Source organism: Hypanus sabinus, chromosome 8 (genome assembly GCF_030144855.1).
Source record: "Hypanus sabinus isolate sHypSab1 chromosome 8, sHypSab1.hap1, whole genome shotgun sequence".
Classification (NCBI taxonomy): Eukaryota; Metazoa; Chordata; class Chondrichthyes; order Myliobatiformes; family Dasyatidae; genus Hypanus; species Hypanus sabinus.
The window spans coordinates 122,163,254-122,189,688 of NC_082713.1; the positions used below are offsets into that span (position 1 = coordinate 122,163,254).

At 45.1% G+C, this 26,435-nt stretch overlaps 1 protein-coding gene across 3 annotated transcripts in view; it reads right to left on the minus strand.

Moving 5' to 3' along the window:
* The window catches only part of LOC132398382 (protein-methionine sulfoxide oxidase mical3a-like), a 312,801-nt gene that overhangs the window by 277,067 nt on the left and 9,299 nt on the right, over positions 1 to 26,435 (minus strand). The window contains exon 1 of one of the 3 annotated variants that reach the window (XM_059977724.1): positions 9,303 to 9,791. The exons of the other annotated variants lie outside the window; for them this stretch is intronic. The gene's annotated coding sequence lies outside the window, so the exon portion shown is untranslated. Of the gene's footprint in view, positions 1 to 9,302; positions 9,792 to 26,435 lie in introns of those variants that run through there. 3 annotated transcript variants of the gene reach the window in all.

Genomic DNA, 26,435 nt, shown 5'->3' on the forward strand with positions numbered 1-26,435 from the left:
AACTACACCAACAAAGCCATTGGGGAGTGCAAGCTATGTGCGACACTATCCTAAGGGACTATGTTTGTAAAGGGATATTCACACTAGCTCAACAGGAGGTGTGGGGCTGTTACACCTGCCAAAAGGTAAACAAGAAAATGATGCGTGCCACCCATAAAGGGGGACAAACACTAGCCGTCCGACCGTTCCATCGGATCCAAATAGACTTTACGGAACTACCACAAGTTCAGAGATGGAAGTACCTGTTAGTAATTGTGGATCACTTCACTCGGTGGGTGGAAGCATTCCCAACCACTAAAGCGGACGCCCCTACAGTGGCACGGATCCTATTAGAAAATATAGTCCCGAGATATGGAATAATGGGGTCTATTGATTCAGATAGGGGAACACACTTTGCCTCAAAAACACACCAGCTAATCTGTGACGCCTTCGGAATCCAGTGGAAGCTGCACACCCCCTGGCACCCTCAGAGCTCAGGAAGAGTTGAGAGGATGAACAGTACTTTGAAGACGCAATTGACAAAACTAATGATGGAAACCAAGCTACCCTGGACCAAGTGTCTACCCCTGACCCTACTAAGAATCCGCACGGCTCCTCGAAAAGACATAGGAGTATCCCCTTATGAAATGTTGTTTGGCCTTCCATATTGGAACAAGGTGGAGGGCTATCCTTCCCTGCAAGGGGGAGATGTCTTTGTAAGGGACTATTTACAGGCACTGTCTCGTTCTTTTGCAGAATTGCGCAGGAAGGGGTTACTCGCACAAACCCCACCTCTGGACTTCGCACTCCACCGAACTCAGCCCGGTGACTGGGTCCTGATTAAGACTTGGAAGCCAGAGAAGTTACAGCCGCAGTGGGAAGGCCCATTCCAGGTGCTACTGACCACCGAAGCCGCAGTAAGGACAAAAGAAAAAGGGTGGACCCACGCCGCGAGAATCAAGGAACCCGTAAAGCCCGAAGAAGGTGCAGAGTGGACTTGCGTCCAGGGAGAAGACCCGATGGTGCTAAAGCTCAAAAGACGGACAGAATGAACTTTGGGACTGTAATGTATATACTGCTATTGTTGAGAAGCGCTGAAGGGGGATGTGATAAGTGCAGGACGATGGTAAGGGTGGGCATGATGGTTTTTTTCCAGGGTCCTTTGTATCACACTCGCATGTAAACGAGAAATGTTATGACTACAACAAAAAGGAGTATGTGGAAAGTTTAATCTAACCAACTGCTGCTTAAAGATAGATGACAACGGAAAGGTGGTTCAAAAAATATCAGATAAAATAAGGAAACTGGCCCACGTGCCGGTACAGACCTGGAAGCCGCTGGGGTATTGGGACTGGCTGGACGGATGGTTGAAAGGAGGCTGGTGGCGAACCGCTTTAGGGGTTATAGGAGGGGGATTGATGGTCCTCCTTCTGCTACCATGTCTGATCCCCTGCTTGCGGGAGCTAGTAGCTCGGGTGGCAAGACAAGTCATGCAACCAGGGGCCCCAGCTGATCCTGTTCAGGTACTCCTACAAAGGGAAATAGAGCTAGAGGAAGAAGCCTATGTAAACCCGTGGCAAAAGCCCAACTGATAGCACATTCTAAAAAGAAAAGGGATGGATTGAGAGAAATGATACTTAAAGAGTCCATTTAGAATGTGCTGACACAGAAAGAGCATGCAAAGCAACTTGCAGGGCAACGTATAAACCAATTTGCAAAATGAGGATGAAACAATAGCTTGCTGATTAAAGAAGCGATACGGGTAACGGGAAGACATGCTTAACGGTTGAACAATAACGGTGTTAATGCGCTGAGGCTGATAAGTGGGCCAAAGGGTAATCACATTTGTAATTTTGTAATGAGATTAAGGAAGAATGTCTGCACCTCACATGGGTGCAACTCACAAAGTCGTAAACAAGTAGGGTATAAAAAACTGTGCAAAGTGTAATTCGGCACTCAATCTAGCAGGAGCTGGTTGGGTCCGACTCTGCAGACTCGAAAAATAAAGTTTACCGTTCTGCAAATTGCTGAAACTCAGTGTGTTTCTGACAGACAGGCTAGATGCAGGAAGATTGTTTCCGATGCTGGGGAAGTCCAGAACGAGGGGTCACAGTTTAAGGATAAAGGGGAAGCCTTTTAGGACCGAGATGAGGAAAAACTTCTTCACACAAAGAGTGGTGAATCTGTGGAATTCTCTGCCACAGGAAACAGTTGAGGCCAGTTCATTGGCTATATTTAAGAGGAAGTTAGATATGGCCCTTGTGGTTAAAGGGATCGGGGGTATGGAGAGAAAGCAGGTCCAGGGTTCTGAGTTGGATGATCAGCCATTATCATACTGAATGGCGGTGCAGGCTCGAAGGGCCAAATGGCCTACTCCTGCACCTATTTTCTATGTTTCTATGAACATGGACTGTTCTACACAGCCAACAAAAAGGTAGACATAGCTGAGCCCCACGCAAGTGCCCATAGCTACACATCAAGTTTGGAGAAAGTAGGAGGAGCCAAAAGAAAAATTGATGTAGGACCAGTTCCGCCAGACAGAGGAGCCTGCTGGTAGAGGGGAACTGGTCAGGTCTGTTGTTGAGAAAAAAACAGAGAGTTCTAAGGCCTTCTTAACAGGGGATTGAAGTCTATAGGGACTGGACATCCATGGGAAAAATTAGGTCCTGAACAAAAATCATATATGATTTTTACAAAAAAAGAGCAAAATTAGAACAAAGTACATTTAAAAGCAAAGTTGATCAAAGTAGTCATAGTGGTATAGCAATTAGAGTTAACATAGAACAAAGAACTAAAGCACTGGAACAGGCAATTTGGCCCACAAAGTTGGGCCAAACCAGCTCAAAAGCAAATCAATAACACAAAGCATTCATCCCTCCCACCTACCCCATGTCCCTATACCTCCATCTTCCTTGCATCCAAGTGCCTATCCAAACATAACTTAACAGCCTCTATCCATAACTCTGAGTAAAAAGCTTACCGCTTACATCCCCCTAGAAACTACCCCTTCTCACCTTCAATGGATGCCCTCTCGTACTGGAGCATGCCCCCTGCTATTAGAGCTGTACCACTTTGTTCAAGAACTAAATAGTAGAAGGGAAGCAGTTGTTCTTAAATCTGGTGGTGTGGGACTTCAGGCTTCTGTACCTCATTTCCAATTTAGCACACAGCTTTGGAACTTGTATGACAATCTCCAGACAGAATTATTTACGTTTGTACAAGTGAACTTGCTGGCTCAGACCAAACTGACACCATATCATTCACTTGCTGACATGCACAAACTAGGTTACAGCTCTGATAGCGAGTGAGGTACAGGCAATAAACCTCCACAGCCACATAAATACACTCCGGTCCCTCATGATTACAACTTGGAGTCACAGAGCACCAGTTATCTGGGTATAGCACTGCTCAGGGAGCAGGGTTATATTTCCCCACCCTGGTTAGAACACAAACCGCAGGGAGTAGGCAAGGCTGTAGCAGAGGACAGCTGAAAGACACGTTTTAGGGACAGAGTACTATGAGGACAGGGCTGCCAGCCTGGCTGCGAAATAGGCAGAGAAGAGATGTGTGAATAATGGGTGGGGCAGTCAGGAAACAGTGAGGAACAAATTCCACACATGTATGTATTCCCCCCCCCCCCCGTTGGAGACCATGAGAAGAGTAGGGAGAGAAGTGCGAATAATGAGAGACGTGGGACAGTCAGGGAATTAGTTAAGTACAGATACATATCCCCCTTGGAGACCATACTCAACGCATCTGCATTTCAGGTCTTCAATTAATATTTTGGAAGTAAAAACACAGAGTAACAATAACCTGATTGCCTGTTTCAGAAACACAAGAGATTCCGCAGATGCTGGAAATCTTGGGCAACATGCATAAAATGCTGGAAGATCTCAGCAGATCAGGTAGTACTTAAAGAGAATAAATGTTTAACTCCATAGAAACTGCCTGACCAGCATTTTGTGCATGTTAAATGCTTCAGTGATGGTGGTTGTGGGCACGTGTTGTGCAGATGCTCGGAAGGACATCTTGCCCTTGGAATGAATACTATGCTATGTTATTTGCAAATATCTAAGTGGGTATTCAGCCACATTCCTTACTGAAGAGACATCAAACCACACCTCCAACAGTGTGGCCTCAAGTCCTACCCCTTCTCTACTCTGGAGCTCCTTCGTACAGTGTAATGCTCCTTCTAGCACTGCAGAGCTCCCTCAACCCTGCCCCTCACTGTGGGGGAAGAGCAAGACTGAAGGAGCTCTGCACTGTGAGAATGAGCTCCACAGTGTAGAAAGGGTAGGATTGAGGGAGACCTGCACCATAAGGAGGGAGCTCCACAGTGTGGATCTGGGGGACCTTCCCACTGTGGGTGGGGCAGGACTGAGGGAACTCTGCACCATAGGGAGGGAGCTCCAGAGTGAGAGGATCAGTTTCAGGTTAGCTTTTGTTGCTATTCTCAGAGTGCCTGTTGCTATTCAAGGTGACCTGATACCACTATCACAGCTCCACAGGTGAGCCTCAGCACTTCAATCACAGCCACTACTCCCACACACACAATCACTCTGCACCCAACCCTGCCCTTAGGGGATACTGACGCTGACAAAACTTGCATCTGAAATGCACCTCAACCGAAACGAAAGCTCCCGAATAGCTTCACAGGAGCAGACAGCAAATAACTCATAGAAGTATTGTGTTCAGTTCCAGTTGCCTCATTATAGGAAGGATGTGGAAGCTTTAGAAAGGGTGCAGAGATTTACCAGGATGCTGCCAGGATTAGAGAGCATGGGGACAGGTTGAGTGAGCTAGATCTTTTCTCCTTGGAGTGAAGGAGGAGTGTAGAAATGTACAAGATGATAAGAGGCAGCCTGTCAGAATGCTCTCCAAGGTACAACTATAGAAGTTTTTGAGTGTATTTGTTGACATGCCAAATCGCTTCAAACTCCTAATAAAGTATAGCCACTGTCTTGCCTTCTTTATGACTATATCAACGTGTTGGGACCAGGTTAGATCCTCAGAGATCTTGACACCCTGGAACTTGAAACTGCTTACTCTCTCCACTTCTGATCCCTCTATGAGGATTAATATGTGCTCCTTTGTCTTACCTTTCCTGAAGTCCACAATCAGTTTACGTCTTACTGACACTGAGTGCCAGGTTGTTGTTGTACAAAGATGACCAACACAGCCCTCCCTATCCTTTCCAGGGTACTCTGTTAACATGGACACAGAAGGCATCAAAGCCCGAGACCTGAGCAGCAGGAGAATCACTCTTCCCAGGACTGTGCGTGCAGAAGCTATCAAGTTTAAAGGGAGCTTTGGTTTATGATAGGTTCAAGGGGGGAGGCTGGCCAGGACAGTGATGAATACTGCACTGTGGAGTGCAAAGATGAGGTTTTCAGCAGCTCGGGGACCCAGGCAGGGTCAGCTGGGTGATACAAGGATATTCACCTCAGATACTCTGACAAACCCTTACAAAAGGGTGTTCAGATTGTTTGCATCACAGTCAGGTTGGAAATTCGGAGGCTGCAGAGGGTGGTGGACTCAAGTCAGTTCCGTCACAGGTACAGTTCTCCCCACTATCAAGGACATCTCCAAAAGGCAATGAATTTTCCATAAGGTTAGGCCTTCTTGTTGATGCTGCCTTCAGAAACAGTACAACACAGGAGCAGGCTCTTCAACCCACCACATTGTAATTTCTCTGTAAATTCATGAGCCCCTCTATGTTTGCCCCTACCACCACTCTTGGCAGTACATTTCAGGCACCCATCACTCTGTAAAAAAAACTTATCCTGCACATCTCATTTGAACCTAAAGCCCTCCTGTATTAGATGCTTTGACCCCAGGAAAAAGATACCAGTTATCTTCTCCATCTATTCCTTATAAACTTCTCTGGAGTCTCCTCAGCCTCCGCTGCTCCAGAGAAAACAACCCAAGTCCGTCCAACCTCTCCTAATAGCACGTGCCCGCTATTCCAGACAGCAGCCTGGCAATCAAAATGCTGGAGGAATTCAGCAGGTCAGGCAGTGTCCATGGAAATGAATGAACAGTCGACGTTTCGGGGCAAGGATTTTCATCAGGATTGCCTTTCATCACCTATCCATGTCACTGGCCTTCCAGGCAGAATCGAGCAGAACAAAACATATTCAGCTGGAATGGTATTGCTTCTAATCTCTCCCAGCTCCTTGCTATGTCTCTCTGCCCCTAGTGCAGGCATGGGTCAAGACCTCTGGCTGGTTTCCCTCCTAAAATGCTCTGCAGTCATCAGTGATGGCCTTGAGCTTTACACAAGGGTTTATGACATCTCACCTTGGGATCACACAGGTGGCTATGGGAATACTTATCCACCTCCTTGTACCATGAAAGGAGCACAATTGGATTATCACCAAACACTCAAACAGATGTTGGAAACAAATTTCACAGCTGTATGAAACAAACTTCAACAGGTGCTTTGCAGGAGTTGTCTACTGTGTCTGGTTCTCCCATTGCAGACTCTTCTACTTTGAAGAGGCCTGTTGTAAATTGGGGGACCGCTTTGTCAAGCACCTTCACTCCATCTGCCTGAAGTGGAACTTCCTGGTAGCCAAACATTTTAATTCCAATTCCTATTCCTATACCTTGGTCCATGGCCTCCTCTTGTGCCACAATCAGGCCACCCTGAGAGTGGAGGAGCAACCCCACATATGCCACCTGGGTAGCCTCCAACCTGATGGTATGAATATTGATTTTTCCTTCTAGTAAAAAAAATTCCCTTCCTCTCCCTCCTTTTTCTCTTCTGAATCTGGCCTCCTACCTCTTTCACCTATCTATCATCTCCCCCGGTGTTGCACCTCCTTCCCTTTCTCCTATGATCCACACACCTCTCATCAGATTTCTTCCTCTCTAGCCCTTTACCATTCCTATCCACCTAGCTTCACCTTCTGTTTTCTTGCCCTTCCCTCATCTTTTTATTCTGGCATCTTCCCTTCCTTTCCAGTCCTGAAGAAGGGTCTCAGCCTAAAATGTTGACAACTTGTTGATTTCCATAGATGCTGCTGATCTGCTGAGTTCCTTCAGAATTTTGTGCACATTACTCTAAAATGGAAACTTTTTTTATCTGATTCTGTTCTTTCTTGTGAAAGTTGGGGTATAAATTAGGGTTACTTCATGTTTTTCATGTATGCTGTTTATACAACGCTCTGTGTCTGTGATGCTGCGCAATTAAGTTTTTCCTACTGAGGACGTCAGGCAGCATATACGGAAAGGAATAAACAGTTATCATTTGAGGCCATCTCGACCTGAAACACTTTCGCTCTCTAGATGCTGCTGACAGTAACTACTGAGTTCCTCCAGCATTGTGTACGTGTTGCTTAAGATTCCTAGCATCTGCAGAATTCCTTCTGGTTTTAAGTTTTCCACTGCATCTGTGTATACGACATGAACTTAACTTTGAATCTCCTCTGCTGAAGTTTTTTTGTCACTCACCACTGGACAAACTCCATAAAGCAACTATAATGTAGGGTAGGGCGGACCTGGGGCTCCCTGTCTATACACATTGACGGCAACCATAAGCAGCTTGCAAAAAGCAGGAGATATAGCAAGAGCAGAGGGAAATGGAGGAAGAATTTTCTGAGTAAAAGCAGGGCAAGGTGATGGAGGGGTACAGTGTGCTCAGTCAGACGACCTCCTATCCTGGTCTGTTTCTCTACCTGGGGGGGGGGCAAGGGGGAGACTATTTGAGGAGAGAGAACCACAAACAGCACCAGCCAACATGGGAAATCCAAGCAGGGCCACCATGTAGTCAGTAGCTCGGTGGTAATCAGAAACAGTGTGAATCAATGAGTTGACATGGGGCAAAGGGGCTTGGGAGAGACTGACAGGCAAGCAGCGGGCTGGGAAGGGTTTTGAGGAAGTTTGAGCAGCAGGGCTGACTGGAGGAAGAGAAGATACAGGAGAGACTGAATGGATGGAATCAGCCTATGAGAAATTCACATTTATAGTGAAGGCGAGTGCAAAGACAGAGGAGAGGGGTTTCTTATCCTTGCATGGTGAGCAGCTTTGGTAAACACTGAACTGGCCCAATGGGGCGTCAGGATATCATAGTAGTTAGCACAATGCTTTAGAGCAGCCATCTGTACAATCCTAACTCTTTTCGTATCACTCTCTGTAAGGAGTTTGTGCGCTCACCCAATGATCGCACAGGTTTCCCCAGGTGCTCTGGGTTCCTCCCACGCACGGGTTACAGTTAGTGTGTTGCTAATATTGGCATCAGAAGCTTGACACTTGACACCAGCACTATCCTTGCAAAACAACGCATTTCACTGTACCTTCTAATGTACATGTGACAAATAAAGCTAATCTTTAACCTTCTCTTGATGTGAATGGATAAAATAACATCTAAATCCCCTAGACTCAAGGCAGCAATGAGAAATAAACGGCAAAATATGAACTCAGGTACCAAAAGTGGTGTTGATGGGCAGCTTAGTGTACAAGTTGCCATGGGAACATGGAGGGCCACAGACTGGACCTGGGAAATTAAAAGTGCAATGGGGCTTTCTTCGTGGAGAGTTTTTCCCAGGATGATTCTCAGGGAGCGGGTGTGAAAAGGAAAAAAGCATGTGTTAAAAAAAAGTTCAGAAAGCGTTTAAAGATCATCTCCATGAGCTTGGCGGTGGCATGGCCATAAAAAAAAGCTGGGATAGAGAGAGTAACAGAGGGGTAGTCGGTTGGCCATGAACAAGAACTAGGAAGTTTACATGAAGAGACAGAATATTAAGATGGTAAATTCCAGACAGCAGGAAGGGTTGAGATAGGGGTTAAACCCAGCAAAAGTGAGAAATTGCCCAGTGCAGAGGCTGAAGGAGGAATTAAAGAAGAAACCTCAGTGGCAAACTTATTAAGGAGGAGCGGTACTATCCTGGGAATGTTAGATGGCACTGTGTGGGGAGGTCTGCCCTGTATCCAATAAACATTGTATTTGAATGAGAAAAGGTTTAGAGGAAACGCCAGACTGAATGTAACTTGTAATGGAGCAGCTCTGGGGTCTACCCTCCTCGACAGTGAAATGACTACCTGGCCGAATCTCAGCAAGTTCTGCAGCAAGATAGCCCACAATCACCGAATCAGTAGTTAACAAGTAGCACAAAGGCCATTTATCATCTGTTTGCAAAACTATAACTGAGCAGCTTCCATAAATTTTCGGTAAATTTGTAATACTCAACGTGCCAAAAATCCACCTTATCTGACCCCTCACAGTCCCATCAGACAAAGCCAGCGGGATGCACCGGCACTGGTGGGCAAGGGTGTTTCCTTAACCACAGATCGGGAAGCAGGGTATCCATATAGCACCGTACCTTCAGCCAGAATTGTTCCATGTTCCTGTCCAGATCTCATCTCTGCACTGTGGACGACCCAAGCCAGTGAGAACACCACGTCGGTAGCACCCTGCAGTTCAGTCCACCGCGCAGCTCCCTATGCTTGGGCGGGATGGCTGCAGATTCCGCTGGCAGATGCAGTGTATCCTCCACCCAGGTGCTCTCATCCTCAGAACTAAGTCAGCCTTGCCAGGGTTGTCATGGTAATGAGGAAGGAATCCCCAATGATCTCAGACAAAACAACTGCAATGTCAAACCACCGTTAACCAGAGAGAAAACGGCTCAGCTTCAACAGACAGCAAAGCGTCTACTGATGCTCCCCGCCCAGGCAGCACAGCTGGGAGCCACCAAACAAAAACTGGAGAGGGTATCCGGTGAACTCGAGCAGGATGGAGACAAGCAACACAGCGAATCCCGGGGAAAGACACACGCCGAAACCCGGCTCAGAACGGCTGGACCCTGGCTGCAACTGGGCAGTCAGTCGGATGGGCGGGGCCTAGAGACCCAGGAGACACCGCCCGGTGTGTGTGTGGGGGGGGAGCGGGAGCGAGGGGCGGGGCCGAGGGAAGGGGCGGGGCCTAGAGACCCAGGAGACACCGCCCGGTGTGTGTGTGTGTGTGTGTGTGGGGGGGGGGGGGAAGCGGGAGCGAGGGGCGGGGCCAAGGGAAGGGGCGGGGCCTAGAGACCCAGGAGACACCGCCCGGTGTGTGTGTGTGTGTGTGTGGGGGGGGGGGGGGGGGCGGGAGCGAGCACTGTCGAGAGGGGCGGGGCCAAGGGGGCGGGGCCAAGGAGGGGGCGGGGCCTAGACCCAGGACACCGCCCGGTGTGTGTGGGGGGGGGGGCGGGAGCGAGCACTGTCGAGAGGGGCGGGGCCAAGGAGGGGGCGCCGCTGAGAAGGGGGTTGAGGGGATTTCTGGACAGGCGCCCCTGAATGGAGTCCGTTTTCGAGGAGGTGGATGTTATAAAAGACAGACTAGACCATAATACACAAGGAACAGAATTAGACCGTTCGGCCCATCAAGTCTGCTCCGCCATTCTATCGTCCCTTTCAACCCCATTCTGTTTTCTTCTCGTATCCTTTTACTAATCAGAACCTATTAACCTCAGCTTTAAATATACGGTACACAATGACTGACCCGTCTGAAACAGTACGTGCCACCCTCGACAAACACACGGTATTTTATGGACAACTGTTAAAACAAACTGACACCAGTCGTGAATAAAGAAGAGTCCAGCACAGAACTCTTTGCAGAATACAGTAACGCACGTTCACAACATTTGCAAGCGCGGTCAGCATTCTCACCCAGGCGGTGTTGATAGTGAGGCGCAACGAGCTGCGATGAGGTAAGTGGTCAATTATTCTATTGTTTGGGTGGAGTCGATTGTAGGCTCAACATTGCCCCAAGGCACTTGGAGAATGTCTCCTCTCTATCCCACAGATCGCGCTCATCCTCCTCAGTAAAAACAGGCGAAACATCCGCCTAATGCCCCTTTCAGTAGGCTCAACAATAGTGCAACTCTCCCTCAGTACCGACACTGTAAACCTTACAAAACGGCAATGCCGTAAAATGGTTACTAACAAAGCTGAAAAGAGCTCTTTTAACTCTGTGCTACATACTGCCTTGGAGACACCAGTGACTGTTACAATTAGGCACAAGTCTTTTCCACTAGTTCAGTGTTCCGCGGCACCTTGGTTGGTACCCGGCTCCCTGACAAGCCACCTCACATACAAACATCAAAACCAATCCTTCCAAAAGAGTCATATACATTCAACGTCGCAGGTCCGCTTCAAGAACCTCTGCATAGTCGTTCTGCTATGAGAATAAACATCTCATTGCCAACGTGCACATTGGGCACGCTGATCTTTTGATGAAAAAAGATGCTTCTGAGCTTGTACTGACAGATCCCTGCACACCTCACAGTCTGAAAATGTGAAGCATCTGAAAAATGCACTCCAATTTACAGCACTGATTACAGACAAGGCAATAAGGAACAGTTTTCCCGTTATGGATGCAGACACACACAACGGGTTGAGCTTCACTGTGGCTGCTGGGATACTGGTAAACTAACAACTAAAATCACCATTGCAAGTTAAAGCAATCTCAACTGCCAACAGTGCGCTCGTATTTATTTTAAATGCCTGTTATTTTAAATTATTAGAGGTTTTGAACTTACAAGGAGCTGGTCAGATGAAGATGGGTGGTAAAGTGTATAAGGAGGTTTCAGAGGGATACAAACAGCGAACGGGCAGGCCAGCAGGTGGAAGAGTGTGTAAAAGCATGAAGTCATCTGTTTAACAGAAAAGGCAAGTGAAGTGTATTTGAATCGGCAAAAGATTGAAAAGCATTGGTGTTCAAAACCTTGGTGTCTTCACCTTAAAGGACTACAAGTTAACACGTACAAAATGATGGGAGAAACCAGCAGGTCAAGCAGCATTATGGAAGAATAGACATTTAGGACCAAGCCCCTTCAACAGGACACTTCATTATAGGTGCCAGTGAAGGATTTCAGCCCAGAACATCGACTGTTTATTCCTCACCACAGATGCTGCCTGACCCACCGAGTTCCTCCAACATTGTGTGTGTGTTTCCAGCATCAGCAGAATCTCTCGCGTTTCTGAAAGTTAACAGACTGGTGCAGCAAATAATTAGGAAGAGGGACAGTATCTTGGCTTTTATTGCCAGGGAGTTTCTGTACATTCTACTGCTATTCCTCAGGGTCCCGGTGAGATTGCACATTGTTTTCAGGGTCGCATCTCCCTCTCGGAGAAAGATATATGTATTTGCAATAGGAGGAGTGCAACAAAGCTTCATGAAATTCATCATTTTGCTCTGGATTTCCAGCATCTATAGAACCTCGTGTTGAGAGCTTTTAAAATATTTAAGGGTCATTCAGGCCATACTGCAGTAAAATGGTGTGAGGTAAGAAGATGTAACTGGATGTGGGGTGGGGGTGGGGGAATGACTCCTACTTCTTTGTTTATGTTGTTTGGTACTCGTATGGACTCTGGTCACGTTCTGTATTGATTTCTATAGCTGGAAATGAAAACACAAGAGAAGGTGCAAAAATCCAGTATCAGAATTTGAGAGGTTACAGTTAGGAAGAGTCCACTACAGATAAAAGTCTCAAAGGAGACACATTGGACATCAGTGAAATTATTAAAACTGTATAGGGTACAGTCGGCCCTCCTTATCCGCGGGGGATTGGTTCCGGGGCCACCTGTGAATACCAAAAAACGCAGATGCTCAAGTCCCTTATTTAACATGCGGTGGACTTTAGAACCCGGCGCAGCTCTGAATCCACAGTGTTTCTGTTCACAAAAACCATCACGATTGAAAATAAAGTGGAAGTAATAAAGCAATCGGAAAGAGGTGAAACTCCACCAGTTATTGGAAAAGCATTAGGCTACAGTCGGTCAACGATAGGAACAATTTTAATGGAGCATTTGAGAGGCCCTGCCCCGATAAAAGCTACAATTATTACCTAAGCAACGCAGTGGTTTAATTATTGAAATACATATGTTTCTTAAGTGTTTTATATACATAGAAAGGTAAAATATATACTATATACTAAGACAGTTAGTTTTACTAACTGAGGCTACATAACACCGGATGTACCTATTCAAATCCGACTTAAAGACGGACTCAGGAACGGAACTCGTTCAAACCCGGTGACTGCCTGTACTGTTAAATCATCTCTAGATTGCTTATAACACCTAATACAATGTAAATAGTTGTTATACTATATTGTTTATGGAAAAATGACAAGAAATAAATAGTCCGTACATGCTCAAACAACAAGTGCTGGAGAGAGAACTTCTGGGTTTTCCTGATCCGTGGTTGGTTGAATCCGCGCATGCAGAACCTGCGGATAAGTGGGGGCTGACTGTACATGTGCAAAAGTGCTTCCATTCAGAAAATCCAAAATGAGCAGTCAAAAAGACCATAAAGCATAGAAGCAGAATTAAAACATTAGGCCCATTGAATCTGCTCTGGCTGATTTACTTTCCCTCTCAACCCCATTTTCCTACCTTCTCCTTGTAACCTTTGATGCCCTTACCAATCAAGAATCTATCAAACTCTGCTTTAAATTTACCCAATGAGTTGGCATCCAGTTATCTGCAGCAACAAATTTCACAGAATCACCACCCTCCAGCTAAAGAAATTCCTCCTCATCTCTGTTTTAAAGGGACATCCTTCCATTCTGAGACCCAGTGGTTAGAATACCAGACAAGGTAGTCGAGGAAAACAACTCTTGCTTAAAAGGAAACTTGAAAAAGATCATGAGAGAGGAAAAAAAGCAATGAAAAAAAACTCATGGAAAGACTGTAGTCATTTCCACCGCAGATGGAAATCCCAAAATTCAAACCAAGGAAGAAGGGACACTGCAGGCTGTATTTCCAAAAAGATGTAAAAATACAAGGGCTCTTAAGGATGTCAATGATTTATTTCCTGTGCTTTTAAAAACGTTGACTGTTTATTCGCCTCTGTAGGTATTGCCTATGGAGGGAGGAGGTACAGGAGCGTTTTAGGAACATCTTCTTCCTCTATATTGTCATTAGATTTCTGAATACACAATGAACCAATCCATGAACATAAATCACTATATTTGCCCTCTGCATGCACACACAGAGCTAGGGTGCTTAAGACTTTTGCCAGAAATGGAGAAATTTTGTGTATTGCACTGTCCTGCTGCTGCAAAACATTAATTTCATGACATATGTGAATGATGATAAACTTGATTCTGATATGGGTCTCTATTGTGGACTGAGAGTGAGAAGGAGGCAGGGAGAGGGAAATCATAGTTGGGAAAGGGGGAAGGAAGAGGGGGGGAAATGGGAAGCACCAGAGAGACATTCTGTAATGATCAATAAACAAAGTGTTTGGAATCAAATCACCTTGCCTCGTGTCTCAGAGCTGCCTTGCCCCTGCCCCGGCACACTTTCTCTGCCACCTGCCCCATGGTGCTCCAGCCTCTCCCTTCCCAACATCCTTTGTTCCTGCCAGATTTACAAGGTCATCTCTCTGCTCCACATTGACAAAGTACTGTTCAGAAGCTTTCGCCACCCTAGCTATATATTTGTGCATAATATTAAGACGTTTGCAAAGTACTGTAGGGTGGCGATTGAGTGTGAATACTAGTCATCTGTTTATCCAGTCGCTGCTCTCAAATTCTGTTAGCTCCAAATAACGAAGGAGCTTGATTCTAATGTGAAATGAAAACTTATATCCTGCAGCTTTAGGGAATACAAGAAGACTTCAAGAAAGCGACAGATTGCCAAGAGTTACACGCAGTATCAGAGGGAACAGCTGCCAAATGCTAGAAATATTGCTTTGATTTGGCCATTACCAGGAAAGCTAGCAAGTTGGGCATATTGCCAGATTTCAAAAGACTGCATTTAAGAGAAGTGATCAAGAGAAAGATAAAACACTGGCCTAGATGGATTGCACCCTCACATCCATCAAGTTGGAGACAGCATTTTTCTACATAAACAAAATCAATAAAAGTGGAAAAAACATATTAGCTAGTGTTACATTAAAGTGGATCTAACATGCCAGGAACCACAGCCCAATTAGTTTAATATCTATTTTAGAAAAGATGTGCAGAGAGGCAACAGAAAAAGGTCCAGTTTAAAAACAATGTGCAGTGTCAATATCAGGAGGAAAGATTGGTTTGACCAATGGTTGATAAGTGAAAAAGGTAATTGAATTTTTCATAAGGGACTTACGTCTAATGGTGGACTTATGGTAATGGGGACAAGCTGCAAAGTGGATAGCTGGGAAAGAAAAACAAGGCGGTGCTCACAGGGAGTTCTGGCGCTGGCTGACGGCACAAAGTAGCAACCCACAAGGATCAGTAATTTTGTTCGCAACTTACAATTTGGAATTGAAAACCAAAACATGGAGCCTGCACAGAATAGAGATTGTAACAACTGAGAGTTCTGTTACAATCACAGGCCAAAGTGTTTGAAAGAACAGACTACACCCCAAGGTTCTGAAAGAGGTAGCTGAAGAGTTTGGGGAGGAATTAGTAGAGATCTTCTAAGAATCACTAGATTCTGGCATGGTTCTGGAGGACTGGAAAATCACAAATAGAGTGGTACTCTTTAAGAAGGGAGGGAGGCAAAGTACAGGAAATTATAGGCCAGTTTTTCTGACTTCAATGGTTGGAGAGATATTTAGAATGAGGTTTCGGGGTATTTGGAGACACATGATAAGATTGGCCGAAGTCAACATGTTTTCCTTAAGAGGAAAATCTCACCTGACAAATCTGTTGGAATTCTTTGAGGAACTAACAGGCAGGATAGACAAAGGAGAGTCAGTGGATGTTGTTTACTTGGATTTTCAGAATATCTTTGCAGCACACGAGGCTACTTAGCAAGATAAGAGCCTTCAACAAGATGTATTGGGCGGAGCTACAATGACACTAGAACTCACCTGCAAGAACAGCTTAATTTCTACCTTTAATGTCTCTTGTTTTCCTTTTCAAAGTGGATAGGGTTCTGTTGAAGTCCCTGACCTACAGCTGCACTCAAAACTTCGATCCTCTATGGCGATTGTTCCCGCCCCTGGGGCTCACTGACCAGCCATTTCTCGATAACCCAAAGCTGCAGCCCAGAAGGCAAGTGCACCCTTCGGGGTGTTGAGGCTCTGCGGCCCCGGGGTAGGGCCGATTCTATGCCGGTGTCACTGAACGTAGCATTGTGGTAGAAAACAGAATATCGTGAACAGCAGATCAGCCGCCGGAGGTCTCTGTATTCAGCAAATACATCACTACATCTCTCTTCAGTGAGTTTTTTATGACTTGTTAGTCTCCCCTTTCGCTGCGTGACACATCTCTGCCCCTATATTAGGGACAGAGGGTCTGTGGTACAGTCAGCCTTCCTTATCCGCAAGGGATTGGTTCCAGGACCCCCTGTGGATACCAAAATTCGCAGACGCTCAAGTCCCTTATTCAACCTGTCTCAGTGTCTTAGGACCCAGCAGAACCCCAGACCTTATTTAACCTGTCTCAGTGCAGTGGTCATTAGGACCCGGCGGCAGAACTCTGAATCCGCAGTGTTTCTGTTCACGAAAATAATCACGATCACAATTGAAAATAAAGTGGAAATAATAAGACGATCAGAAAGAGGTGAAATGCCAACGGTCATTGGAATAGCATTAGGTTATGTCAGTCAACGATCAGAACAATTTAAAAAGATAAAGTGAGGAAGGCTCTGCCCCGATGAAAGCTACAATTATTACTAAGCAACACAGTGGTTTAATTATTGGGTTTTGGGGTTTTGAGTTTTTGACCCTCCACATCAACCCGGCACGGATGGACAGTGCGCTCGGGAGCGATCTGTCATTGGATCACCCGGCACTGAAACATACATTTCTTAAGTGTTTTATATGCATAGAAAGGTAAAATATATACTATATACTAAAACAAACATTTGACTAACTGACGCTAAATAATACCAGATGTACCTGTTCTGACTTACTTCGTAAGAGAACTTCTGATTTTTTTCGATCCCGATCCACAATAACCCACTCACGTTCTCCCGTATACTTTAAATCATCTCCAGATTACTTATAGTACCTAATACATTGTAAATGCTATGTAAAACCGTTGTTAGACTGCATTGTTCAGGGAATAATGACAAGAAAAAAAGTCTGGACATGCTCGAACAACAAGTACTGGAAGAGCACTTACGGGTTATCGCGATTCGCGGATGAGGAGGGCTAACAGTATACTGATTTGTCAGGTGATTGGCTAGTTTTGGATATACTGCAGATCATGGTCTCTCAAAGCTAAATGTTATGGTGCCGCCAACATCGCGGCCTTTCTCCCAGATGAGCTCAATCGCTTTTACACTCGGTTTGATGTCGCTAACTCATCCAGGAAAGCCACCACTACAACCTGCAACCTGGTCATCTCTGAGGCTGAGGAATGCAAACGTTTCCAACGAGTGGACAGTTGCAAGGCTGCAGGACCGGATGGCATCGCAGGGCGGATACTCAGGATGAGCGCAGGACAACTGGCAGGTGTGCTTACTGACATTTCTAATCTTTCCCTCTCCCAGTGTAGAATGCTCTCCTGCTTCAAATTATCCACCATTGTCCCCGTTCCAAAAAAGACCAGGGTAACATGCCTGAATGACTAGTATTCTGCTGCACTCACCTCAATAATAAACAAATGCTTTGAGAGGCTGTCAAAGATTACATCTGCAGCTTGCTACCACCCACACTGGACCCCCTACAATTTGCCAACCAACAAAACCGATTGACAGATGACGCAATAGCCTCTACTCTACGTACCATCGTCACACATCCGGAGAAGGTTGTTTATGTAAAAATGCTGTTCTTGGACTATAGTTCAGCATTGAACACCATAGTCCCATCCAGGCTTGACAAAAAGCTCAGAGACCTCGGCCTTGACTCTGACTTGTGCAGCTGAATCCTGGACTTCATGTCAGATCGCCGGCAGTTGGTAAGAGTAGGCTCCTTCATCTCCACCGCTGTGACTCTCAGTACAGGGGCCCCTCAAGGCTGTGTACTAAGTCCCCTCCTTTACTCCCTGTATACCCATGACTGTGTCACCACCCACATCTCTAATCTGCTAATTAAATTTGCCAATGACATTACATTGAATGGCCTTATCTCATAACAATAATGAGGTGGCCTACAGGGAAGAAGTCACCTCTCTGACAGTAGTGTTAAGAAAACAAACTCTCCCTCAATGTCACAAAGGAGCTGGTTGTGGATTACAGCAGGAATGGAGATGGACTAGCCCCTATTGACATTAATGGATCTGGGATTGAGAGGGTGAACAACTTCAAGTTCCACAGCATCCACATCATCAAGGCCCTCACGTGGTCTGTACACACCACATGTGTGATGAAAAAGGCACAACATTGCCTCTTTCATCTCAGATGGTTGAGGAAGTTTGGTATGGGCCCCCAAATCCTAGGAACTTTCTACAGGGGCACAATTGAGAGCATCCTGACTGGCTGCACTGCTGCCTGGTTTGGGAACTGTACTTCCCTTAATCGCAGGACTCTGCAGAGAGTAGTGCAGACAGCCCAGTGCATCTGTAGTTGAGAACTTCCCATGATTCAGGGCATTTACAAGGACAGGTGCGTAAAAAGGGCCAATAGGATCAATGGGGACCTGAGTCACCCCAACTACAATCTATTCCAGCTGCTACCATCAGGGAAACAGTACCACAGCATAAAAGCCAGGACCAACAGGCTCCAGAACAGCTTCTTCCACCAGGCCATCAGACTGATGAACTCACACTGATTTGAGTGCATTCTATGTTACATTGACTGTTCTATTTATTATAAATTACTATGATTGCACATTGCACATTTAGACAGAGATGTAAAGATTTTTACTCCTCATGTATGGAAAGGATGTAAGAAAAAAGTCAATTCATTCCTGGGGGCTTTGCTATTGCTTGCTTGGTGGGTGTTGATGCATTTTACTGTAGTAAGTGAGGGAGAAGGGTTGTGGATTCTAATGTTTTTACCATCATCATTCTTTGGGGTACCCTTCTGTTTTTGTGGATGTCTGCAAAGAACAAGAATTTCAAGTTGTATACTGTATACACTCTCTGATATTAAATGGAATTATTGAACTATTGAAGAGCCCATAGTATTACAGGAAAGATATTAGCATCGATAGAAGATTGAATCCTAGTGCAGGATTCCCTAAAGATTGACTTGCAGGTTGAGTTAGTAGTACGGAAGGCAAATATAATGTTATCATTCATTTCCAGAGGGCTGGAATATAAAAAGATCTAATACTGAGGCTTTATAAGACCCTGGTCAAACCTCATTTGGAGTACTGTGAACAGTTTTGGGCCCCTTATAAGACCATAAGATATAGGAGCAGAATTAGGCCAGTTAGCCCATTGAGTCTGCTGTCATTTCATCCTGGCTGATCCATTTTTCTCTCAGCTTCAATCTCCTGCCTTCTCCCTGTATCCCTTCATTAAGAATCTATCAACCTCTACCTTAAATATACGTAAATAATTGGCCTTCGCAGCCGCACGTGGCAAAGAATTCCACAGATTCACCACTCTCTGGCTAAAGAAATTCCTCTCCTCACTCTCCCACCATAGGAAACATCCTCAAGACCTTTCACCATTTGATAGATTTAAATTAGGTTACCCCCTCATTCTTCTGAATTCCAGTAAATACAGGTCCAAGGCCATCAAATGCTCTTCATATGGAAGCCATTCAATCCTGGAATCATTTTTGTAAACCTCCTTTGAACTCGATCCAGTGTCAGCACATCCTTTCTAAGATAAGGAGCCCCAAAACTGTTCACAATGCTCTAAGTGAGGCCTCACCAGTGCCTTATGAAGTCTCAACATTGCATCCTTGCTTTAATATTCTAGTCCTCTTGAAGTGAATGCTGAAGTTGCATTTGCCTTCCTCACCACAGACTCGAGCTGCAAACTAACCTTTAGGGAATCCTGCTCAAGAACTCTCAAGTCCCTTTGCACCTCAGATTTTTGAATTTTCTCTCCATTTAGAAAATAGCCCATCCTGTTATTTCTTCTACCAAAGTGCATGACCATTCACTTCCCGACCATGTATTCCGCCTGCCACTTCTTTGCCCATTCTCCTAATCTGTCCCTCTGTAGCCTCTCTACTTCCTGAAAACTACCTGCCCCTCCACCTATCTTTGTATCATCCATAAACTTTGCAACAAAGCCATCAATCCCATCATCCAAGTCATTCACATATAACATAAAAAGCAGTCCCAACACAGACCTCTGTGGAACACCTCTAGTCATTGGCAGCCAACCAGGAAAGGCTGCCTGTATTCTCACTCTTTACCTCCTTCCAAGTCACTGCTTTATCCATCCTAGAATCTTCCCTGTAATGCCATGGGCTCTTAACTTGTTAAGCAGCCTAATGTGGCACCTTGTGAAAGGGCTTCTGAAAACCCAAGTATACAATGTCAACCAACTCCCCTTTGTCTATCCTGCTTGCTATTTCTTAAAAGAATTCCAACAGATTTGTCAGGCCATATTTTCCCTTGAGGAAACCATGCTGACTACGGCCTATTTTATCATGAATGGATGAAAGGATGTGCTGGCATTGGAGAAAGTCCAGAGGAAGTTTACGAGAATCATCTTGGGAATGAAAAGGTTAGTGAATGAGGAGCAGTTTCATGGCTTTGGGCCTGTACTCACTAGAGTTTTGAAGAATGAGGGGATCTTATTGAAACCTAATGAATATTGACAGCTATGAACTTGCTGAGGATTTTTCCAATGGTGGGAGAGTCTAAGACTAGAGGGCATGGCCTCGGAATAGCAGGAATTCCCTTTAGAACAGAGAGGAGGAATTTCTTTAGCCAAAGGGTGGTGAATCTGTAGAATTCATTGCTACAGCGGGCTGTGGAGAACAAGTCATTAGGTATATTTAAAACAGAGGTTGATAGGTTCCTGATCAGTAAGAGCATCAAAAGTCACAGAGAGAAGGCAGGAAAATGGAATTGAAAGGGAAAACAAATTACCCTGATAGACTGGTGGAGCAGGCTCAATGGCACAAATAGCCTAGTTCTGCTCCTATGTCTGAAGGAATGCAGTGCCTCAACTAATAAAGACAAGCATGCCATATGTTGCCTTTGCCACTCTGTCAAGGTGATCAGCCACTTTCAGGGAGCCAAGGCATGGATGCAATGATCCATGTACCTCAGGCCCACCCTCCTGCAGCAGTGACTTCACCATGTATGGGTACATTTAAAGTGGAGGTCAACAGGTTATTGATTAGTAAGGGTGTTAAAGGTTAGAAGGAGAAGGCAAGAGAATGGGGTTGAGAGGGAAAATAAATCAGCTGAACCAGCTAGAGTCTGCTCTGATGTCTTATGGTCTAAAATGCAATTAACCTTCAGAATTAGTTTGTAAATGACAAATTGAAAATGGCATTACAGGAAGAATGTGTTCACGTACTCTTTGGATATACGTGTCAAAGACCAAAGCAGGCTGAGAGTACAATCAGTGCTAAAGTAACACCGAGGGTTAATGAGCCACACCATAAACAAAACTAACCACAGAAGCTCACAGCAGAGTTATTCTAAGCTTGTATGCAAGTGTGGTTAGACCAAGCTTAAAGCAAAGTAACAGACTTGATACGATAAAAGTGAGTTAGTTTCATGGAGAAAGATGGAGGGTGACTGGAAATAATGAGCAATACTCAAAAAATGCTGGAGGAACTCAGCAAGTCCGGCAGCATCTACGGAGGAGAATAAACAGCTGATCTTTCAGGCCGAGGCCCTTTGTCAAACCCCATTCTCCAGTTAAAAAGACCAGGGGAGGGGTGTTGTGGAGGGACTGGTAACACAACACCAGCCTTTCAGATAATAAGTGAGGCTGACAGATTAGATGCAGAAAAAATACTTCCATTTACAGACAAGCACAGAACTAGGGGCAGTGTAGCAGTGTATTCACGAACAAAGGAAATTCTCTGGCCAGAATGTTGGTTAGAATGCAGAACGCTCGACCACAAAGCATCTTTAAGGAAGCCTGATTTACCAAAGGGGAGGTTGGCAGAGATGGAAAGTCATTTAAACAAATATAAGCTTAGCTGAAGTAAGTGGAAAAGAGGCTCATGTGAACTAAAGCACAGGTTCAGATAAGGGCTGACAGTAACAAACACCACGTAATACAGAGATCCCCAAACAGACCAATACCTTTAAGCAAGGGGATCGTGGACCCCAGGTTGGGATCCCTGGTGTAATAGTATATGAATGGAAGTACCCTGGCTGGTTGTATCACGATCTGGTACAGCAATTGAAAAGAGCAGGAACCCAAGAGGCTGCACAGAGTAGTGGACTCTGTCGAATATGTCACAGGCACATCCTTCCCCATCATCCATTGTATCTACAGGAGGTGCTGCCTCAAAGAAGCATCATCCATCAAAGAACCCCACCATCTGGGCCATGTCATCTTCTCACAGCTACCATCAGGCAGGAGGCCTGAAGTCCCACACCACCAGGTTCAAGGACAACTTCTTCCCATCAACCATTCAGATTTTGAACCAGCACAACCCCGATCACTGTAGCAACACCATGACCAACTTGCAGTATTGAACTTGGTTTATTTTTGTTCTCCTTGTGCTCTTTTTTGTATAATTTAATTTTAAGTTATGTTTTCCTTGTGAATTCTGCTTATAGGATGTTTTGTGAATGTGACATTTCTGCAGGTGGTTTAACCTAGCTCCTGTGCATACATGTATTTGTGCACATGACAATAAACGTGACTTTGATTGATTGGATGACATGGAGGAGAACCGTTTGGCAGAATGGTCTGCTAATGTGCTACAGATCTGTATGCAAGTCTACATAATACAGCACTGCATAGCACTACGGTACAATATACCACCTAGAGATATACGTATTACACAGTGAACTAGATCTTGTAATAAGGTGTTCTATACTGCAGCTAATACCAAAAATATCATAAAGATCAAAATGATATCAAATGTCAACAAAACATAGGACAGTGACACACTGTGACCTACACAGTTAATTCAACTATCACATATCAGTGAACCATTACAGCTAATATGACGTACTATATATCACAAACATACTATATATTGCAATGAGGTATTATATATTGTAGTAAAATGCTGTAACTCACAACGAGGTATTGCATTTAACAAGGACCACAATTCACTCTAACAGAACATACTGCAACAACATAATATTTGTATTGCAGTGGACATCAGCTGTGCAGTTAATCATGAAGCCTTCTCATTCTCTAGCAGCAGTGAACTCTATACTGCAGGAGGCCATTCAGCAGCCCTTTGCTAAATTACATTAAAATAATGCTTTTCCTATCACTTTTCTCTTGGTTTAAGAAAGCCTGCAGAAGGTGGAACAGTCTCCACCTACACCATTCCCAATGAAAGATATTGCGAACCCTCCAAAGTCTACCTCATTCCTTCTCTCAGTTCCTCCGTCCAGCATCCCTTTCTCTCAATTCCTCCGTCTCCTCTGTAGCAGCTCTCAGGATGAGGGTTTTCATTCCAGAACAAAGGATATGTCCTCCCTTTTCAAAGAAAGAGGCTTCCCTTCCTCCACCATCAATGCCCTCAACCGCATCTCTTACATTTCACGCCCATCTGCCCTTACCCCAACCTCCCGCTGCCTTACCAGGGATAGGGTTTCTCTTGACCTCATATATCACCCCACCAGACTCCACATCCAGCACATAATTCTCCGGAATATGCACAATCTCCAATGGGATCCCACCACCAAGCACATCTTCCCCCTCCTTCTACTTTCTGCTTTCCACAGGAATCAGTCCCTACATGACGCCCTTGCCCATTCATCCCTCCCTGCTGATCTCCCACCTGCCCCTACACCTCCTTCTTCACTACCATTCAAGTCCCCAAACAGTCCTTCCAGGTGAGGCGACACTTCATCTATGAGTCTGTTGGGGTTACATATTGTATCTAGTGCTCCTGGATTGCCTCCTACATATCAGTGAGACCTGATGTAGATTAGGAGACCGTTTCGCCAAGCACATAAGCTCTGTCTGCCAGAACAAGTGGGATCTCCCAGTGGTCGTCTATTTTAATTCCACTTCCCATTCCGATATTTCAATCCACAGCCTCCTCTACCATCGTAATGAGGCCACACTCAAGTTGGAGGAACAACACCTTATATTCCATCTGGGTAGCCTCCAGCCTGATGGTATAAACATCAATTTCTCAAACTTCTGGTAATGCCCCTCCCTCACCATTCCCCATCCCCTTTTGCCCCCTCTCACCTTATCTCCTTGCCTGCCCATCATCTCCCTTTGGTGCTCTTTCCCCTTTTTATTTCTTCCATGGCCTTCTGTCCTCTCCTATCAGATTCCCCCTTCTCCAGCCCTGTATCTCTTTCACCAACTTCCCAGCTCTTTACTTCATTCACCCCCTCCCACCTCCTGGTTTCACCTATCAACTCGCATTTCTCTCCCCCTTCCCAGCACCTTTTAAATCCATAGATGTTGCCTGGCCTGCTGAGCTCCTCCAGCATTTTGTGTGTGTCACCCCATTCCTGGAGCTTTATATTTCTTCACCCACATGACACACATCCACTCTACCAAAAGCACACTGCTTCTTTTAAGCTGCTCCAATGAATTTCCTCTTGGAAAAAAATCTCAGTATCCCACTCTGATATCACGCAGTTAAATCCAGACCCTTGTGGCTTTAGTGTTCTTCATAATAATTGGGCATGCAAAACTTCAGCTCTCAGCTCATAATGGAAAAGTTATCACTACTTTTTTAAGACTTACATTTCATACCTGTTTATAAAAACTCAAAATGCTATTAACCTTCTGTTATTATGTATGTTTGTCTTGTTATTCCCCTCCACGGCTTGTGGCACATCGGACAGCAACCTTACCATTTCTGTAGTATTTTATCTGCTTTTATGAGGCCAGGTTGCAAGTTCAACGCTCAGCCCAGCACAGATGGGAAGCATGAAGTAGCCAGCTGGATTCAAGCCCAGGACCACCTGCCTCCAAATCTGGTGCTGATGCAACTACCCCATCAGCCGGCATTGACCTTTTGCAACACATGCAAAAAGCTGGGGGAGCTCAGCAGGTCAGGCAGCATCTATGGAGGGGAATAATCAGTCAACCGATAATTTCCCTCCAACGGTGCTTCCTGACCTGCCGAGTTCCTCTAGCATTTTTGGGTGTGTTGCTCAAGATTTCCAGCATCTGCAGAATCCCTTGCATAAACCACTGACCTTTGTTTTCGTTCAGTCACAGTGTTTTACTTCCGTCCATTCTTTAGTGCCTCCCCCCAACCTTAACTTGTTTATTACTCCTGCAATGTTTATTTCTCACTTCCATTATGTTAATTTTTTTTAAATCGGCCGTTACCCTCCTCACTGTTCTCCAGTAACCTTGTTCCTTTTTAAACCTGCCAATCACAAACAATAGCAGGCCAGTGTGTGCGATTTAGACAGAGAATAAAAAAACGGGGATGCTATTGTTGTGGGGCACATTCCTTTCCTAATTTGCGTGGCATCCTTTTACAATGACTCTATTTCCTGCTTCGTGCTGCTACGTTTCCTCTAATGCCATCAACATCAATTCTCTAATTGGCTTCACATTAGACATGTCGGGTGCCATCGGACATCAAAACAGACCTAAAAAGACATGGTTACCTTCATGAACTTCCTCTCATACGACAAATTCTAAAAGTTGGTGCAGGACCTTGCTTCTACTTACTCCTAGGTTTGAACTCCTTTCAAGAGAAGCATGAAATGCTTTGTATGGGAAATGCTGGAGCTGTGAAATGTAGAGTTTGGGTCTAAAGCAAACTGCAGGCAGTATATTTCAGATCACACACCATGCAAACAATTCCCATCCTTCCACTGTCAATCACCCTGAAACCATCAGCTTTTTTGTCACTAAAATTAAATAGAAATAAAGGCTTATTCTACTTAAGCTGCAATGGGACTTGAAAGTCCTGGTGCAGGATTCCCAAAAGGTTAATTTGGAGATGAGGAAGCCAAATGTGATATTAGCATTCATTTTGAGAGGACTAGAGTACAAAAGCAAGGATGTAATGTTGAGGCAGCACTGGTGAGGCCTCACTTGGGAGTATTGTGAGCAGTTTTGGGCCCCTCATCTGAGAAAGGATGTGCTGACATCGGAGACGGTTCGAAGGAGGTTCGTGAAAATTATTCCATATGAAGAGCGTCTGATGGCTCTGGGCCTCTACTCATTGGAATTCAGGAGAATGAGGGCAGACCTCATTGAAACCTATCGAATGTTGAAAGTCCTCGATGGAGTGGATCTGGAGAGGATATTTCCTATGGTGGGGGAGTCTATGACCAGAGGACACCACCTCAAAATAGGACATCCCTTTAAAATGGAGATGAGAAGGAATTTCTTTAGCCAAAGGGAGGAGAATCTGTGGAATTCGTTGCCACAGGCAGCTGTGGAGGCCAGGTCATTGGGTATAGTTAAGGCACAGGTTGATTGATTCTTGATTAGTCAAGGCATGAAGGAATATGGGGAAAAGGCAGGAGATTGGGGATGAGAAAGAAAATGGATCAGCCATGATGAAGCACACCCGATGGGCCAAATGGCCTAATTTTGCTTCTC